This window comes from Lonchura striata, chromosome 5, assembly GCF_050655825.1.
Source record: "Lonchura striata isolate lonStrDom1 chromosome 5, ASM5065582v1, whole genome shotgun sequence".
NCBI lineage: Eukaryota > Metazoa > Chordata > Aves > Passeriformes > Estrildidae > Lonchura > Lonchura striata.
Window position 1 is genome coordinate 33,477,561 of NC_140707.1, and position 20,048 is coordinate 33,497,608.

The following is a 20,048-nucleotide window of genomic DNA, read 5'->3' on the forward strand; positions in this document are numbered from 1 at the left end:
TCCAGCTGACCTGGGGTTCAGTGGTGTGTCTATCTGATTTCTTTTTTATACAACACACAGCACTGAAAAATATTGGAAGATGTATAGTAGTTCCTCTTCAAGGCCTCAAACAGCATGAGGGAAATATATTCACTAAAAACCTTAAATTGACCCACTCAACTGATAGCCAGTTCCAAGAAAGTCAGCATTCTTTTTTTTTTTTTTTCCTTTTTACCTTGGTTAATATTATTTTTATAAGGAGAATGGGAATAAAAGTTCACTCTGGATGACTGGCATGATTTACTTCAACTGCATCAGCACTCTCCCAGGTCATATTTGAGGCAGTTTCTTGGTGATATTTCCGGGAGGGCAATGGAATTGTGTGATGCCATTTAAACAAAACAGAAAGCTGAAATATGATTTTTTTAGTTTCCTTGGGGGACAAGAAGAGATTTGTTTTAAAAACCTTCAGTCACCTTAAATCCATAAATTTATTTTACCTTGGGACAAGCAGCAAGGATGAGATCACTGAAGTGCACAGATGAACAGAGACCTCACAGATACCAAAGAAACATGAATCCAGTTCCTTGCATGGCTGAGGATGAAACAGAACTCCATCCATTGCCTCGTGTCCAGTTCCTCCTCTCCAGGGACATAATTCCTGTGTTACCCTGGGTGCAAGCCTCTCAGGTGGAGTCAGTGCCCTGGCTTTGGCAACTACCCAGGAAACCTGGTGCAAGGGGCAGTGGGGACAATTTGGTGGTGTCTTCTTGGACACTTGACCCTGACCTGTTTCATACCTACATGTGACAAGCTGCTAAGCACTGTCCTGCTTTGCTATCAGAAGCTATATGGGGTTTGCTGAGGTGATCCTTCTGGCCTGCCCTCTGAAACCCCTAAATAAACTGCAGCAGAAAAATGCTGTGGGTATGACTGGGCCTGCACAAATGTCCTTCTGTGAGTGGCAAGTGTGGCTGTGGGGAACTGAATTTACCTGGAGATTAAATTAATCCCCTGGAGGAAAAGCCCTGCAGTAAAGTTTGCTGCAGTGATGTTGTTGCTCAGATCTGCTGAGGATACACCTCTTGCACAGTCTCCTTACAGAAGCAGAGGCCAGTTCAAGGCTCCTGTACTGATATTTCCATCTCCTGAGAGATTCCTCTGGTTAGAATATGAAGGACCACATACATACAGCAGTGTGGACTCCCTGCAGCTATGGCTGCTCACAGTGTTAAACCTGTAAAAAGATATCTGAGTTTGAAGAGTGCAAGAACATGCAACATGTCTGGAGAGGTGTTAAAAATATCCATTTCTCTTCAGCCCATCTTTACACAAAAAATACACCTACACTTATGTTCTACTAGTACAGGTATGTGGACTATAAAGTTTGCTTTCCTATCTGCTAAAAAGAGAAATATATATATATTTTTGGAGCTGTCCAAGAAGAATACATCCAAGTCTGTGAGGGAAGTTGAGTTTTGGGAACTATCTCCTTCTCTTATGCATATTTGGGTGGACGTGTTTCCAAAGGGAAATCTCCCAAACCTCTAGAGACTGCATTATGTAGGCTCACACAATCTAGATAGCAACTTTTCCTAATTTTTCTGTGCCTGGGCCCAATCTGGCCTGTGCTAACGTCAATAAAATTTTTGCTGTTTAACTTCTTGGCAGCAGGATTAGGCTTTCTGTTTGCATTACTTCTTTATCTGTGATTTAGATTTTCTGCCAAGGCCTTTAACCATTGATGTCAATTGATGATAGGGAAAGCGAGAGGAGAGGGAGAGACGATTTATTTTTTTACTTGAAATACTACACACTGAGCATCTTACTAGTTGTGTACAAAACTTACAGTTCTATGCAAATGCCTACCTTTCCAGATTACAATAACTTGGCACAGTTACTCTGTACTTCACCTTTGCATAATGGCTCTTAAAAATACTTGGTACATCTTACACACTTAGAGTATTACGCAAATAATTTAAGATCCAAGAGCAGGATATGGCCATGAGTTGTTCTTCAAAAATTGGGTGAAGAAGAATCTAAAGTTAACTTATTTCCTCTCCGTCTGTTTCACACTGTCTCTGTCTCTCTCTGCCTCATATGGGCCATAAACCAAATCCTCTATTCTCCAGAAGCAGCAGGAACAGTGTCTAGTAGCACAGACACACAGATATTGGGCTTAATCAACCATAACTGACCAAAAAGAAAATGAAGTGAGAACAAAAAGCTTAGTTACAGAGCTAAGAAAAAAAAAAAAGTATTTCCTGAACACATGAGGGTACATGTCTCTCTCTCTGATTAGAAATCCTTGGGAGATTTTGGTTTCAAGTGGGGTTAAAAGCTGCATGGTTTGTTTAGCCAACACATGTAAACCCAAAGGCTATTTTTGGCCAGGAGTGTATCCTTGGTGCAGGGAGCATTTGCAAACAGACAGGGACACTGTCCCCTCTGTGCTGCTGCCCAGCTGGTACGTGAGCATCCTTTGTGTGCCATGCTGGGCGGCAGCTGCTGGACAGGCAGCTTGGGAAGGGCAGTCAAAGGAGTGGGGTTTCTGCACCTCATGGGCAAAGACCAGCGTGGCCAAGGGCTCTGGCAGGGACTGAGAGGACTCAGTGTCCTGGTGGGGGCAGCTGAGTTACACCCTGCTCTGCAAGCACAGAAAGGAAAACCGAGTGCCTGAGGGTTGCCTCTGGCTCTCTGTCCTTCCTCCCTCCTGAGCAGAAAAACTTCAAGTCCACTTCCAGGCTGGAGCCTTAACACAGCCCAGCTCCCCAAAGCTTTGACATACAGACACTCTTCTATTAAAAAAATCAAAGGACAAATGCAATTTTTGTCTAACATAGTAATAGACCTACAGGCACAGGAATTTCTCGTGGGTTTGGATCATTTCTGCAAAATGTTACTGTGAAAGTATCCTCGCTATGTCCCTTCTCCAGCATGGATGGTTAGACAGAACTGCTTCCCAGTGCCCAGGCTGGGCTCTCAGTTACACAGAGGTAAATCTAGGGCCAATCCACAAGATTTTGTGAATAAACAACGCTTAGTCTGGGACTGAAGGATGATTCAGGGATCTATAGACAGAGCAGTCCGATGTTGGTCATGGATTAAAAGTTTTGGTAAACAGCAAGGACAAAAGTCTTTTGCCAATACACTGTTTCACAGGAATGTGTCTTGGGAGGGGAGCTACTTGTCCTTTTGAAACAGGAATACAGCTTGCTTGGTAAAGTCAACTTATATTAAATCTTTCTAATCATATTTCTTGATGATGCCTGTCTTAATATTGCCAGATTAAAAATTTCTAGTATGTGGAATTAAGATGGAACTTTATAAACGGAAAGAAAATTTATTTACATATTTTAATGAAAATACTGCCAGTGTGATACCAGTAGAAATGCATCTTTCTGGGAGCAGAGATTGTACTACACTTGGTAATGTTGGTACTCAAATGTCACACTCAGTTCTGCATTTCTCTGGCTGGAAAAGAGCTGGAGGAAGTTGAAAGGATTTTTAGCAAGGCAATCTAATACATTTTATATAAGGAGGGTGTCCTATGTTGAGAGATCACTGACTGTGTGCAAACAGAAATATCCACCTACATGGGGTTTTCCATCTTGCAAGCAAAACCACTTTTTATGATGCAGGGGCTGGATTCTGGAGTCAAGCAAGTTCAAACTTGGAGCAAGGTATCATCTTATTGCCACCAGTCACCTCTGCCTATCCTGGGCTCTGTGCTGGCACGTGGGAATTTTAAGCTTGGGCAGCTTTCCGAAAGACTTGCTTTAACCCAGCTTGTGGGAGAAACGTATTGCCTGTGTAATACAGGAAGCAAACAAGATGATCACAGCAATCGCCTCTGCTCTGGGAGCCTGGGAATAGAAGAGTGGAGGTGCTTTGCTTTGGCAGTGGCATGTGGTGATGCAAAAGCTCCTTGGTCATTTAAGAATTTTGGGGTCTTTATTTTATGGGCAGGGATAATGTCTAAATACACATTATTTTTTTAACACCACCACCCCCTCTTGTGCTTTGTAGAGTCCCAAGCTACAGTTGCAGAGCTGTGGTCAGGATAAAAGCCGACAGTCCAAACATAAATCAGCCAGAACCGAGTTCCTTAACCTTTCATATTAACCTCTTGCATTGACTTGAGTTAGGTGCTACGCTCTGCTGCTATAAATTGTCCTGCAGTGAATTTATGAGCCTCAGCACAATAAAGGAGTTTTTCTTTGCCCCCCGCCCCACCCCTGCCCCCCACTTTTCTCTTAGTGCATTTTAGAAATTATGCAGGAAAGGCCTAATGACTGGGATCTGTGAATATTGCTAACTCCCCTTCCTCACCAAAGGGATCTGAAAGGAAGATGTGGGGGTTGGGAGTGGGGGTAGAGAAATTCTTAGTTTCACGTATTGGTGACATGACGAGGAAGGCCGCTTCTGAAAAACCCAAGAAACTCTTAGCTGCCCCTTGGAATAAGGAAAAAACTCCTAGTAATTAACCCATTTGAGAGTTAAATTAACAATCTATTCACACTGTTGCACTCATCATTCTGCTTCCCTGTCTCCTCAAGTTATTTGGTACATAAGGACAGCGGGATGATTTGCCCCATGAGCACTCTGCTTAGGTCACCCCTGTACGCTTTCCAGGGGCAGAAATACTCTGTGCTCCTGAACAGCATGTGTTCCTACAATGTGTGTAGGAACCAGCCTGTGGCAGCACGAGGAGAACCCTTGGAACAGCACTTTCCTCTCTGCATATCTCCAGCGGGGCTGTGGCACTGAAATGAGAGCCAGCAAAACCCCATGGCTGGTGGGAATGCAAGTGTGCATTTCTGCTTCCAAGCACCTGGAGGGAGACTGGGGCTGGAGCTGCTGAGGATGGGCATGCAGGAGAGAGGGCTTTGCAGTTCATTGGTGCTGTTGGGAGGGAGCAGATATTTTTGCATAGACATCAAACACCAGGGATGCCTTTTGGTGTGAGTGAGGGCCTGCCAAATCCTTCCTTCCTTCCTGCCATTAATCTGTAATGCTGCAGTTTGCTATCTGCTGCCCTCCATCCCAGAGCTGGCTGCATTTCTGTGTTATTCAGAGGTTTGGAAGTATTTTAAGATATTTATACAGTGATAAAGTATGTGACTCACATCTGCATCCTGGTGTCTTTGAGCCTGTCAATCTGCAGTATTTCCATGGTGCTGGTGACTGTAGCACTTGGCCCAAGAGCTATGAAGAGTTTGGTGTCACTATGTTGAGTTTGCTCCTACCTCTAGATGTGACTCTGCAAAGGAATTAATGCTGAGGGACTGCACATTGCGTGGATGACCAAGACCTGCTTGGCCTTGCAAGCCCAAGCTCTCTGACCTCAATGCTGAAGGCAAGATATTGTGCCTTCTGAATCTCTTGGGGGTTTCTGCACCCTGATATTTTGATGGCTGATGTGAGAGCTGCTCTCCCACACAGCAGTACTGCTGGGGCTGGGGGGTTGGAGACACAGCCTTGCTGTTTCCAAAGCAGCACCTCTGGGCCATGAGGTGGTGTGGGCCAGAGGTACTCCAGCTGATTTAGACAGAGCTACCTTGGAGGCAGAGCATGAGCATCAGCATGGCCCAACACTTTCCTGAATTATCTACTTTTCTGTGGAAAAAAAGAAAATGAGTAAAAAATGCATCTTCTTCTGTCCTACCTGTGGTACATGCAATTTCAGTGACTCTTTCAAAAATTAAATGACCACTTCAAGTAAACAAAACTGCATCTCCAGAAAGCCTTTTTTCCCCCCACAACATAGGTGATTTTATTCCCATATCTGCATTTATAAATATAGCTAGTGGTCCCTAAAACTAGGGTGACTTTGCTGAGATGTAGGGAGTCATCTGGGCCCTCATGTCTGGGTGATGGTGGGGAGCAGTGGCTGCTGGGGACCACTGGAGCTGTGGATCAGTGTAGGGGATCAGTGTGGCATTCCCAATGGAGAGGTGCAATCCTGAGGACTCTGTTTCCCCACTGGGAGAGCAGCGCAGCTGTTCCACAGCTAACCGGGCAAGGGCAGCTGTGTTAGGGAGCCAAGCAAATATCCAGCAAAGAAAAAGTTAAAAATAGCAGCTCTCCTGGTTATGTGCAAGGTGGGAGTGAGGACCTGTATATTTTTATTTTGTTTTGATTTTTTTTTCACATTGTGAAAAGAAAACTGAAGAGGGTTTAGCTGAAAGTTTTTCTCACGCGTTCTGTTTCTCCTACCCTGGCCGCCACTCTTGTCTCTGTGTGTGAACTTGGTCCTTCTCTCCTACCCCAGATTTCTCCAGAGCAACCCCAGTGTGTGCCTTCTTGTCTCCCCCTGGGCCGTGCAGCACGGCCGAGCTGTGCCCGGGTCCCTCAGCCCGATGGGCTCCTGTGCCTGCGTGGGACTTTCCAAACTGCAGAGGATCCTGTTGAAGCCAGCAGTAGGGGAGGGACCGCGGTCTGTGATAGTGAGGAAATGCTCCCATTCCCCCATTATACCGTGATCTCAATTTATGTTATCCTCCTCAGTGCTGAGAAACGTCTTGCATCCCAAAAGCTGTGGTGCACCGGGGGCAATCTTGGGCGCAGCCCTGGCTCCTCTGCGGGTGCCGCCAGCCTTCCCCGGCTGCTCCCGGGAGCTCCGGGGGCCCGGGCTGCCTCCCAGCCCCTGCTCCGCTCCGAGCCCAGCCCCGGGCACCTCCTCTGCCCCTGCCCTGGCGATGCGGGAAGAGGCACCGAAAATAAAGGGAAGACAACAAAAGGCCGGACCTCTCCAGTCGGATCATTCATGGGTCTATTTCCAGTTCCCCGTTTGTTTACCTTATAGAAAAGTTAATTGGCTCCTTTTGATCTTACAGTGAAAACCACAAAGGAAATTTTGTTAGAGTAGGAGCAAACTGAAGCCTGCGAGTTTCTCCGATATTCATTAAAGCAATTCTGTTCGAGTCTTAATTTAAAGAAAACATTAAATTCTTTTTCCCCTTGCTTATTATTAAGAGCCCACTACGTCCCTAGGCTAAAGCGCTCTCTCCACAAATAACCTTCCCGACAGCTGCCAACTGGGTGCAGTTTATAACCTGCCTTTGGAATATATATATATGTGCATGTACCTGGTAATACAGAAAGAGCTGTGTTTATGGTGGCATTGTCTTTAAAATTTCCAAATAGGCAAGTCAAGATTATTATAGAGTTTAACGGGCTAAAGGAAAATCACTATAAGTTTAGAGTATGCTACTTTATTCTTTTTAAATATGAGTCTTCCCAGTGTACTGAAATTAAAACAATTTTTTATTCCAAGTTTGAGGCAATTAAACTGAAAATGTGATGAGAAAATATTTCTTTTTTGAGGTTGATTTAATTAGCGGAGCTATATTAGGAAAGCAAGTAATGCAATCTATTTATGGACAGATGTATCTCTACATAATAATAGACAATAAAAATAAATGAAAGAGAATCACAAGGCAAAAATAGCTGATGTTTTCCTCAAGTTTCTTCTAGTAATTTCTTGAGGGCAGTAGGCAGCACATCTCTGGTGCTTGCATTTTTGTTTACCAAACAATATTATTCCCTCATTCTTTTTATGAAATCTCTGTCTATTTGTATGAAGATACTTGAGAAAAAAACAAGGCACCCAGCAGTCACCCTTCCACCCCTCATTTCATTTGTAACTATTGTACAGCAGCAAAATGAATTTAGTGAAAATATGGCTTGTGACACTTGATGACACAAAGTGAACAAACAAATAAAATCTGACCTCACGCTCTGAGGAAAAGGATTCCACATTTTAAGCGGATAAAAATCTAAAGGACAAACTCAGTGGAAACTTGTGTTCCAAACACACAAGCCCCAAAGGTAAACCAGTACAGCTCAAAGGCAGGGAAATAATGGAGAGTGTTCTTGTAGGATTTTCTTCTTTTCATTGCAAAAGTTAACTACACCCGCTGCCCATCCATCTGTGTGCAGAACATACATGGGGACAGAGAAATATGTATTTGTAGCTCGTTGTCTGGAAATGCTGACATACAAATGCAAACTCTTCTGAGAGCAGAAATACATTGAAGACAAAAAAATAAATTGCCACGTAGGAAAGCCATTGCTGTGTGATTATCAGAGAAGAATAAAGCAGAGCCATTCGGGAAAGGGAATGAACGCGCTGTGCATAATTACAACATCATGGTCAAGAGATTTTATTTTCATTTTAAAAGGCTACAGAAGTATTAGCCAAAATGTGACAAGTAAGCACTACTTAAATATGTAACATATTAAAGAGAGTTTTACAGCTTTCTTGTTATGTTTTACATTGGTAAATTTTAAATCAACAAATGGCACATTTCAGACATTCAAAAATAAATTGTAATATTTGTCCCCCTTGTTTTAACATGCATTTATAAGAAATATGATGCTGTCAAAATACAGTTTTAAATAATTAAAAGAATAAAAGTGGAACTAAGTTTTTTTTTTTTGTTTTTGTTTTTGGTTTTTTTAGCAGAAACAGACTTTAGAAAACATCCTGGAAGATGTTACAATTCTTACAAAAATTCTTATGCTCTTTTTGGCATTTCTAGTTGCCTTTTCCAGACCATGAAATGTTCTCTTCTTTAGTCAATATAAAGATGCTTGCGAGCTATTATGTCAAGTAAAATAAAGGCAGGGAAATAAAATAAATAAGTAAAATTGGAAGGTATTTTTCAATATTTTTAGTAAAAAAAATCATAATAAGAACACATAAATGCTGTCTAATAAGGAAAAAAGCCTACTTGAAAAACAGTTGGAGATCTTCAGATTTATCCCCTCCAAAAAATTGTTCTAAACAGCATAATTTTTCCCATTTTCACCAGCAGAGACAAGTTTGTAGAGTTACTGAGAGATAACATTTTTTTTTAACTTTAGAAGAAACAAGGAAAATAACAATTTCTGCAGGTTGGTGACTAAAATAAGATAATCCTTAGAAGGGAGGGAGAGAGGGAATGAGAGTGTTGAAAAGCACAATCAGGCAGCAAAATACAAGTGTCTCTCTTGCCAAATCCATCTCAGCATTAAAGCAAATAAGTTACTGAGCAAAGAAAGAAAAGTTTGGACCCTACCTTTGTCAGCTGAAAAGTAATGGGGAACGTCTTCCAATACTGAGAATGACCTGCACTGCCTATAGGGTACTCCTTACCTTAAAATCTATACATTTCTAACCAAAACAGCTTGGAGCAATTCACATAAAACAGACCCAAATGTTGCCCATTCCATGTAAAAGATCAGGTTTCTGTCTCAGCTCAGCCTGTGATATCAGACTTGGGCTTTCTTTTTTTTTTTTTTTTTTAAATATGTATTCTTATGTTTCCAATCCTCCAACACACTTTTTTCATCTTAGTAAAGTTTGCTTTTTGGAAAGGGTGTGTGGGAAGGATTTTCAACTTGTCAGGACTCTCTCTTTTCAGTACAATTAAGCTTTCACTTGATCATTTTGCAGGCCGGAATGATTTGCTCTGGTCACCGGCTCCTTACTATTAATATTGTTTCAGATACATAAAGTTTACTGCAAGCTGTAAATATGCCAGGTTTTGCCACGGGGTTTACTAATAAAAAACTCTTAGAGGGGGGTTATTGATGGGAAAGATAATCTTTTCAATAAGGGTTCCTGCTCTTTTTGTTTCCCTGGGTGAGCGCAGTGCGGGGGCACTCCCCGTGGGGGACGCCCCGATCTCCCAGCGCTTCCCTGCAGACAGCAGGAGGACACCAGGCAGGGCCCTCCTGCTCCTGCCTCCCTCCCAGACTCACACAGTTCTGTCTTTCTGCAGGATTTTAAATGCCCTATTAATTTTCTTAGTACCTTTGGTGCTATGTTTTTTTTAAATGGGTTTGTGACCATAAGGAATTGATTGACTGTCAAGTGACACTTCCAAATTATTTCTGTAGGTGTCACCTTGGGTTAGCGTAGTGGTATTAAACATAGCGAATATTTCTGTTTCTTTCAAATATGGCCACACAGCTCAGCTAATTAGTTATTTTTTTAAACAAACAAGAAAGAAGCATATATATTTGAATTTCTCTTCTGCCAGCATTTCTCTTTCTTCTTTTGAAACATCCTATTATTAAATATATTGGGGCAAGGCACAGTAAATGTCTGATCAATCATTCTTAATTCACTTTGGTATTTACTGTAATAACAATAAACAATTTTAGGCTCATATGGTGTTAATGTGGCTGTCATATGGCTGCCCAGAAAACTTCTATTCACACTTACTATTAATTAAATGCATCATTATGAACTGGAAGAGAAGAGAAGAGAAGAGAAGAGAAGAGAAGAGAAGAGAAGAGAAGAGAAGAGAAGAGGAGAGGAGAGGAGACACATGGAATGCCGTCTGGTCAGAAGCCTTGTTAGCTTACACTGTATGGGGAAGGAGAGGAGATTAATGGTGAGATAAGGCTGTATTGCTTCAGCTGTCACTTCAAATCCAAAGCTTAAATTTTCCTGTCAACTATATAAAATTTACCCACCACAACTATCTCTAGATACTGCAAGTATTTTTGAAGAATTTCTTTATTATCATACAAGATAACGTCAGAGACTACAGGATGAAGGCAGTACTTGACACCTTTTCTCTGTTTCCATGCAGTTGATTTGTTGGGAGGTGGGGAAATTTTAAAGCTCACAGGGAAGGTGGAAACCAACTGTCTTTTCCCAAGAACGATAAACAGGCTAGAAAATAGGCTGCATTAGTGTAGGAAGGACTCTAGGGCCCTAGAGGGGTGTATTTAGGACCCCATGCCTGTTGGGCAGAATGGGCTGGGGAAGCAGCGGGAGCTCCTTGTTCTCTGCCAGTGGGACAGGAGGGGTTGGGAGGGGACAGGGTGATGCAGGGGACCCTGCTGCACCTACACTTGGTGCTCAGGGAGTTTTAGGTGCTGGCAAGTGGCCATTCATGGCCCGCAGGCATCCCCACGGGAGCAGAGGCAGCTGAGCAGCGGGCGCTGCAGGAGCAGTCGGCTGCAGGAGCAGGAGCTCACTGAGCGGGATGAACTGGCAGGGGCAGGCGTGCAGTGGGGACAGCACGGCTGAGCTTGCCATGATGGAGAGGAGACTGGGGGGATTGAGCTCAGCAGCCAAAAAACCCCAAACCTCAGCTGTCATCAGGATAAAATAATGAATGTCTGAAAACCAGGCTCGGTAAAGTAAGCATGTTCAGGAAAGCCTGTAACCTCATGCTTGCTTTTAAGCCCCACTGGTATCAAATCAGTGCTGTCCTGAGGAATGGTAGATTTAAGCATGTACTTAAGAGTTTCCTGGATTCATGGCTCAGGGTGGAGGTGGCCAGCCAGAGCAGCTGCAAGCTGTGGGCATGGATTTTCTTCCCATGGTTGTGGCTGCAGAGGAACAGAGCTGAGCCTGCTCAGAGTCAGCTCCGAGTTTTGAAATATAATTGCAAGCAATTCTCATCCAGGCTCAGGAAAGCTGAACAGGGGCCTTGTTTACTTTAACCTTCTTATTTTTTCCCCTGAAGGCAAGCAGCCAGGGTTAGGTTTCAGCCTGGTGGTTGCTTGGGCCAATGACGCAAAGGAACAAGGTCTCGTTTTTGCTGTGATGGTCTCTGGGTACTGCAGCCTGACTAGTAATGTTAATGAAGTCCCTTAACATAAACACTTCTTTTCTAACACACTCCTTGGGGACATGGAAAAATCCCTCAGCTTCAGCTCGGGAAAAGGCCAGGGCAAACAGCCGCACAGTGGGTATAAGGCAATGGAGGAAAAAGAACTATTTACAACAGGTATAGGCAGTTGTTTAAACATGATCTTTGCCTTGCCTTGTGCCATCCTTGCAGGCAGCAGTGAATTAAACTGATTCAATGTTTTGGCTTCTTTGCATTGCCTTCTTAGTCCTGATGGTGTTGCCAGTGGCTTTGGTGCTCTCCTGCCTGAATGATCTCATAGAGGTATCAGGTCAGATGTGCCTTACACCAGAAGGGCAGCCTGCTCTTCTAAAAAACAGGAATAGTTTATTGAACAGAGATTGTCTGCTGTTGTCTCAGGCAAAATGGCATGTGCTGTTTTTAGTGGAGAGAACCTGGAAAAATGGTAAATCAAGGGAAAAGGGTCTTATGTATAGACTATTAATTAAGGCTTTATGGTTTTCTTTGCTATTAATGGTAGGAAACATTTTAGAAGTGTAAAAGTAATGTAGTTTAACAGAAAAACCTCGTAAGGTAAAAGTGAGAGAAAAAATTAAATAGTTTCCAATCACTTTGAGTTGGAGGAAGCATTTTGTGCTGGAACAAAACAAAATACAAATGTTTTTTCCATTGTTCCCTCAAAACTTAAAATTTTAGGTTGATGCCAAGCCATCAATTCAAACCTAGCCCAAATTTCAGCTTGGCATCTGAATTGAAAAAAAAACAAGCAACTTCACTAGTGCATTGTTAACACTGAGCTAAATGATCTGCCCTGACTTACTCAGACACCTAGAATTCACCTCTCTAAATAAAAATCTTCCTGAAGTTTTACCATGTGAAATTTATTCCTCATGCTAGTGAATGATCATTCTCCCCCAGTCAGGTATTGGCATCTGTCAGAGCTTCCCGCTTTGACCTCTTCTGCACACTGACCACAGTGGGGCAAGACCTAATGTCCTTCTTTCCACATATGGAAATGGGGCATGGGGGTGTAACTTTGGTGTCCTGAAATGATGGAAAACACTAATATTTCCCAACAGAAAAGAGAAAATTTTAAATGTGAAAGTCACATAATTTCCCTGGTCTTGTACAAATCTGTATGACCTTCATGGAGACTTGGGAGAAGTAGCTAGGCTAAAGTCTCCAGGGTAAGGTGAGTCCTTTAGTGCCTTGCTGACTGCTGTAGCCTGGCAAAATTAGGAACAGTTCAGGTTAAAATGAGGTTTGTTCTTTGGGGTTGAAGAGCAGAATAAAAAATGGTGGGGACCAGCATGAGCCCTCAGGTCTGAGGATGGTAAAGTCCTTGCTTACTGCACCCCCATCTCCAGTGAAGCAGCTACAGGGCTCTGTTTTTCCTGACTGATGCATTTCACTCCTCCAGGGACAGAGTAGGAAAATTAATCTTTTGGCCAGAATCCACATGAAATTGGTGCATTTTCCACTTCCCTTTTGAAGGCCCTTGAAACTGATACCCCCCACCCAAAGAGGCCATGAAATCCTGGAGCTTGCTGCGGCACATCAGCCTTTCTCCTCTGAGCAAGTGATCAGAGGGAGCCTGCTGTGCATCCTCACGTGCATGAGAGCCTGCTGGGGCAGAGCTGGCAGGCAGGGTCTGGGGTGGAGGCCATCCCAAAATGAGCCACCCTGAGCTGCACACACAGCACTGCCTCTTCCCTGTGCAGAGCTCCACACCGTGCTCCCCAGGGAAAAATGATGACTGTCATTGGCAGGGGGCCTCTTCTGCAGTAGCATTAGATCAATTCAAGGTAGCTAAGCATACAAAATCTGCTTAATAATACTATTTGGAAAAGTTATTATTAGATTTTTATTTTGATTTTTTTCATAATTTCAAAATAAGTATTTTGAAAAGAACGTGATCAAGTACCTGAAGCAGCCAGATGAAATTAAATCCCAAAGCTAAGGGAAAAATAACCAGAGTTAGGGTCTTGCTTTAACTTCTGATGTTTCAACAGACTCACCAATATTTTAAGTGGGTGGTGTCATACATTAAAGGGACACTAAGGAAATACATGATCACAATCATCAATAGTGATCCTTTTGTGGCTGAGACATTAGATTTTGGAGGCTTTGGAGCTTGAGATATTTTCTTTGTCTGAAGGTCTGAGGAATATATCTGACATATAATTTATCACATTTCCTGAAATACCTATCATTTTTGGATCCAGGACAAGAGGGTGTCAGGACTTCAGGCTGCTCTGAGATGGCAATTCTTACATTCTTATGAAAACATTAAAATATAAAATTGCGACATATTTTAGTGAAACTACTCATGTTTTCTTGCAACAGACAAACCAAATAAACACATTCAAACCAACGTGAGCTTTACACTTCTAGTACCTTTTGCAATATAATTATTAATCTCCTGTTCTTGAAATAATAAAATCAGACAGATAATTGTTGAAGGAAGATAATGGACAAGGATGCTGTGTATTACTGGAAAGCTCAATGAATCAACAATCAATCACCTACTGTTCAAATCCCCTCCACTGACCCAAAATTGCTGTGGGAAGCAGATGCAGGGTGGCAGGGCCACCTCTGCTTCTCCATGGCTGTCAGCAGACAGGGCTGTGGTGTGCTGCCAGGCTTCAGAAGCCACAGCAGCATCTTCCAGGTGTGGTGCAGACCCAGGGCAATGCTGTCACCTGCAGAAATGATGGCTCTAAGCTTTCTGTGCTCAGCATGGGGCAGGAGAGCACAGGCAGTGGGATGACAACCCAAGAAGAGCCTGGGACTGAGTGGGAGGTAAGAGCAGCCAGCAGACCATCCCTAGAGGGGAGATGTTGGCTGGAAAGCAAAAATGATAAATGCAATAAAGAAGGTGAATGAGAGCAGGAAGGTAGGCTGGGTGATGAGGTACAGAGCAGAAAGGGGAAATGTTTAATTGCAATTCAGGTGCAGTTTGATTTCTGTGCCTTTTTATTAATAAATTCAGGGGACATTAATTATCCTTGTTGCACCATTTCAAAGATCTGATCTTGAATTTCTCCTGCAATGAAAGTCCTTGAGCTGACACTCAGTGCCTCCCAGAGGCAATGATAAATATCAGAGTGAAGTGGGGTGCCTGCTTTTGGCTTTTCCCAGGGTTCTGAGCTGCTTATACTTGTTTGCCTCTTTTATTTGACTGTAGAAATCCTTGTGCTAGATCTGATGAACTAGCTGGATGAGCAAACTGGGTGGTGGCTGTTGCCTACTTCTTAAGAAACTGGGAAACTATAATTTATGGACAATTTTTGGGCTAATTTTCTAAAGAGATTTCTTTTTCCTCCAGACCTCAGGCAGCTGGAATTTGGCCTGTCTTGAAGCATGCTGTTCCGTATTGTTAATTACCTAAGTGTCATCTGGATATTCTTATTATGAACATTAAATCTCCACTTTAGAAGCGAGCAGATAAAACCAGGCATTGGAATGGATGGGAAGGATCCCACCGGTGTGTCCACCAAATCATACTTATTTGCAGTGAAGACCTAAGTAGAAGTGAAAATAGAAGCCATAATTTTTAAAAAGAGTTGGTTAATATATCTACAGGGTACTTGAAGTTTAAGCCTTGTACTGTTCCAAATGGATGGCATTGCTTAATGTTGGCATTTCATAAATTCCCTCCCTTTGAGTTGGAGAGGCCACATCTTTGCCCGGTGGTGGGAGGACACAGATGTATTTTTACAGCCTTGATTGACTAAAGAAAGCCACAGAGTCAGATTGTGGCACAAGGGATCACAAGCCAAACACATTGGAACATTTTGTTCTCCAAACACTGCATTGATTTCCATGGTCATGTTTTCTGCCCTGTGGTGGTGGCTGTGACACACTTCTGCACATGGACAGAAGCCAGCACTTGGAAATGAGCAGCTTTGACTGTTCCTCTCCACTCTGACCATGGGCATGTTTGACCCTGGCTCAGCTGTGGGCTCTGTACCCGCAGCTGGCAGCTGCCATCAGCCCAGCTCTGCAGCTCCAGGTCTCATGGAGCCCCTTCCCTGCATGCACCCAGCACACCGACAGAGGTGCCCCTCTGCTGTGGTGTGCATGTGCACGTGGAGATGGGTACTGAGAGGTAGCCTCGGGCAGCAGAGCACAGGCCAGTTGAGGATGACTAAAGTAGTCCTGAAACTGCCCAATTTGATCAATGGAAGCTCTTTGCAGTGACTTGGGATGACCTATTCCTCTGTATGTCTCTAGGGAAGATGCCAGGGAAAAAAAGCTAGGAGCTGATGGTATTTGAAACATTACTGCTTTTTCCCCCACACTTTTGGGTCTCACTCCCATGCCCACAGACCTTAGCTCAGCATCTTTGAGCAGACCTTCTATTTGGATTTTCAGCGTTTTGAGCTTCCTTAAGATGTGGGTGATTGTTTTTCAGATAAGACACATAATGTAGGATGGGTATGTTATTACTGTGTTATTTTACCTCTGATAATTTAATCAAAAAGCTTATACAACTTCATCTTTAAGGTCATGTGTTAAAACAGGAGAAAAATATGCCCTGGCTTGTGGAAGATAACTTGTTTAGAAGGGTAAGGAGAAAGGCAGGTGCACCTTGGGGAGGCAGCAACCGGGTAAAGGGCAACATCTGGAAGCACTGCAATGCTGGCTTGTAGACTTTGTACAGAAATAACTTTGTTGGTTTTGTAAGAGCTTTTATACCTTTAGAGGTGCTTTCCTTCCATTTTGCTTTTAGAAGAAAAATTATTGCTCTCTGCCTGGAGGTGGGGGCAGTTACATAATTTCCAATCCCAATCACATTCACTGATCAGTTTCTGCCCCAGATGGTGAAAGGTTTTGCATATTTTGATTTGCTCCTGTGTTTTCCTGAGGGTTGAGATGAAACTGAACTACTCACACTTGTCTCCATGCTGTCTCCTGGCCATCTTGATGTGATACTGGCCACCTTGTTTAAGATATCCAGATGTGGATGAACATGACAGTTTTGCAATCCACCTTTAAGGGGGTTGTGGTTATTGGGATGGCAGGGGAAAGGCTAAAGAGGAGGAAAATAAGTGGAAGGCAAGACAGGTCCTGAGATATAATTTCTACATTGTCTGTTGTGGAATACAGACTCCAGTACTGATCAACACCTACCCCTTCATTGTTTTTTTATTCTTTAAAATTTAAATCCTAACAAGACATTCAACTTCATCTTTCAAAATCTTGCATATTGATGCATCATTTCCCTCTTTATTTGGGCTGTGACATGAATGTTCTGTTCCATTGTAGGCAATGGGTTATAAATGGTGAAGTGTTACAGGAGAGACAGCTGTGGGCAGTGTTTCAGGCAGTCCTCAAGACACTTTGAGCTCTTTAACACACTGTAGCATGAACTATGAATAGACATATTTGCTCTGCCACTTAACCAGAAGCTTTCCCCAAAATGTGTTCAGCCCCTCCTAAAGCAAAGGTTTTGAAAACAAGGTCATGGTCAATGCTCCTATGATCAACAGAAAAAAATACAGGGTAATATTTTCTCTTCTTACAAGATGCTTCTCTCCTCCTTTTTGCTAATTTCCATATTCAGAATCTAAAAGTGGCAATGTCTTACACAATCTCTGTATGACTGATCTTCTCCCCCTTCCATGAAAGGCCTTGGACCTTCTGAAAACCAGAGAAATGCCTGTGAATTATGGCAGTTCATGCCAAAGGGAAGAGTTCAATGACACTATTCACTTTGCATCTAAGTAGTTTTTGCATTTTTTCTTTTTATTCCAGTGAATTTGAGGTTTCATACAGATATTTCACAGGCAGATGCCTCCCACTCACCCACCCCTTATGGCTCATGTGACCTTCCCCTTCCCCTTCCCCTTCCCCTTCCCCTTCCCCTTCCCCTTCCCCTTCCCCTTCCCCTTCCCCTTCCCCTTCCCCTTCCCCTTCCCCTTCCCCTTCCCCTTCCCCTTCCCCTTCCCCTTCCCCTTCCCCTTCCCCTTCCCCTTCCATCTCCTTTCCAGGGGCAGAACCTTTGTTCTCTCTCTGCAGTGGAGAAGAGGGATAGAAAAGACCTTACAGCATAGTTTAGCTATGCTGAATTTTTCTGTTAACTAATACAACATGTTCAAAGCTTTGACTTTGTATAAGCAGATTCATCCAGAGGAAAAGCACTGTTAGGAAAAAACAATTGTCAAAGATAAAGGAGTCACTTGAAAGTGATCTAGCCAGGCTGTGCTGTGGCTGTCTCCACGCATGGGAGAGTCTTTTTGGGTCTGGAGAAAGTTAGCAGAGTGTAGCACTGCGCTGTGGGAGATGTTGATATCTGCTTTTGACAGAGTGTTGACCTGAATGGCAAAATTCACATGTGGATAAGAACCATCACTAAGACACTGTGCTTTATGAGATCCCTGTTTGATTTAAGAGTGCCTCTGATGAAAGAAATCACATTAAGACTTTAGCTGCAAACCCAGAAGCTCTGTTAAATTTATCTGGGCTTATGTTTTAGTGACAATCTGCAAATTTGGCAAAAGTTCATCCAAAGGCTCCAAGAGGTTTTGTGTTGAGGATGTCTGAATGAAACCTGGAGAACTGGAAAAATTTACACAATTTAATCTTTGAACATTGTGGTTCAGCCAAATCCCTTCAACCAGAAGAAATGGTGAAGTCTGAAAAGTTCCACATCTTGGTTACATACACAGTTGAGATGCCATCTCTGCCCCAGGGAGCTTATGGTCTAGGCTGACACTGGGGGCCCCTCAGCTGTCTGCATTTCAGAGTACTTACTCATGGGTAAATATGAATGACAACATTAATTTACCACCCAGGGGCTGGAAAGACAGATCTGATAGTGCTTGTGGGGGGTGGCCCTCTACATTACAGAAAGCGTAACGTCAAAGAAGAGAAACAAGCTAGTCACATCAACACCTACCACAGAGTATCTATTTACTGTAACTCTAGAGACACGAGGGGTCACTAGGGACAATTAGTATTAGTGGGACTATAGTGTAATATTGATCAGCCTGTCAAATTTTGGTGGTAGAAATGTTAATGGTCTGTAGAAATGTTAATGGAATTTAAATAGCTGCAAAAGAAGAAAGCACAGAGGGAATTTTGTGCATCCTCATGCAGATGGCACAAATTCTTTATGAGAGTATCGTGGGGACATTACATTGTCAGGCCCCATTAATGACTGCTGCTTGGTGCAGCAGGACAAACATGCTTAGTTGTGGGCAGCTCTCATGCAGGACGCAGCTCTTATGCTGCATAAAATGGAGGCACTTTCTCAAGTGAAAGTTTCAGAAGAAGAAGAATCAAAAGTGAGGAGGAGGATGTAAAGGAGATTGTGTTCACCCTGTAGTCTGAAATGAACCTAAATGGAGGTGCTGATTTAAGGGATACCCCAGCACATAGCTAAATGCCTGAATGCACCAATTGTGACTTTATCCTTTGGGACAAGTTACAGGCAAATTTCACGAAGTCCCATAAAAATAAATGTAAATAAATATGCTTAAGTATAATACTAATATCATGAGTCATGTGTCTTTATAGTGGGAAAGCAAATCTAAATCTAACACAGTTCTTTAAGAGTCTGTCTTAAAGGCAGAAGGCAGTCTAGCAGATCTAAACCACTTAAATTTTCAAAGGAACATTCACAAAGGTTGACTAATGATAATAAAGTCTCCTGGGGCAATAGGAAAGCTCCTCTCTTAGAATAATAGCAAGTTGAAGGGAACAGGAAAACAGAATAGGCTGAAATAGTCATCTTTGACAATAGAAGGAGGTTACCCACAGTGTCCTAGAATCCTTCTGGGATTACAGTTTAGGGTATTCAGAAATGATCCTGCACAAAATGGCACAAACAGTGAGCTGATAAAATACAGATGCTACAATACTGATTTGGGCAGTCAAACCCAAAAACTACAAATGACTACAAATTATTAGTTATAGAATAGGAAAGTAAATGTTGCAAAAGTAAGGTATATGGAAAAAGCCAATCCTGACCATCCAGACCCAGTAGCAATCTTTAAATGGCTTATGAGCACACCAGACAGTCAGATGTGAGAGCTCTCTGAAAGCAGCAGTGGCAGTCAGGAAAAAGCAGTGACTGTTGTATGGATTGCCGTGCAGCGGATCTGCAGCCTCCTGCTTTGGGAAACAGGTAGACAGCATGGCTAGAGAGAGGGGACAGAGTGGCAGGAGATGTTGTGCAAAACAGAAAAAACTTTCCTTTTCAGATGGCAACAATCTTATTTTCGTGATTTTGGTCTCCAGATACTGTGGGATCTGACCCAGCTGAGCACGTGCTGCAGGGCTGTAGAAATACTACTGACTGCCTATCTCCCTTATGGAGTGGGCTTTACTAACCTTGCACTAAAGCAGGAGAAGCACAGAAAATAAAGGGATTTGACTGCGATCTCAGATGGGATGGAGTGGAGTGGGAGTGCTGCAGTCCACATTTTGGGCTCAGAGCACTCTGTTTCATTATGTCCATTG